The sequence below is a fragment of the Triticum dicoccoides genome, chromosome 5A (genome assembly GCF_002162155.2).
Source record: "Triticum dicoccoides isolate Atlit2015 ecotype Zavitan chromosome 5A, WEW_v2.0, whole genome shotgun sequence".
In the NCBI taxonomy this organism is placed as follows: Eukaryota; Viridiplantae; Streptophyta; class Magnoliopsida; order Poales; family Poaceae; genus Triticum; species Triticum dicoccoides.
This window is the reverse complement of record NC_041388.1, coordinates 553,313,650-553,314,236: the sequence shown is the minus strand read 5'-3', so window position 1 is coordinate 553,314,236 and position 587 is coordinate 553,313,650.

Below are 587 nucleotides of genomic sequence, written 5' to 3'. Positions count from 1 at the left end.
TTGATGACGTCCCGATCCTGGAGGCGGCTAAGCGGCCGCCAGAGCTGCAAGTATCCACGCATTTTAAAGATGGCGTCAGTAGCACGTCGAAGAGGGACCTTCTGAATGACAAGCTTATTGCGAACGGTCCAGAGCGTCCAGGCAAGGACCCCCACGCATAGCCATCTGATATGGCGGTAGCGAGGGGGGGGGGGAGGCGTGGATTTCCGCAAGCAGGTCAGGGAAGTTGGTGTTACACCACTGGCCCCCAACCGTCTCGCGGAAGCAGGACCAAAGGAACTGAGCCGTAGAGCACGAGAAGAAGATGTGGTTAGCATCCTCCACCGTGTCGCACAAGGGGCACATCCCGTTCCCAGGTCCATTACGCTTACGGACCTCCACGCCAGATGGGAGGCGGCCGCGAATCCATTGCCACAGAAAGATCCTGATCTTCAGGGGCAAGCGGATATCCCAAATCAAACTAAAGGGCTCGGGGGCCGTCGAGGGGGCGATGACCGCCTAGAGGGATTTGGTGGAGAAGCAGCCGGAGGGCTCAAGCCGCCAAGATGTGACATCCGGGGAGCCAATGCCGTCCATAGGGAGGAGCA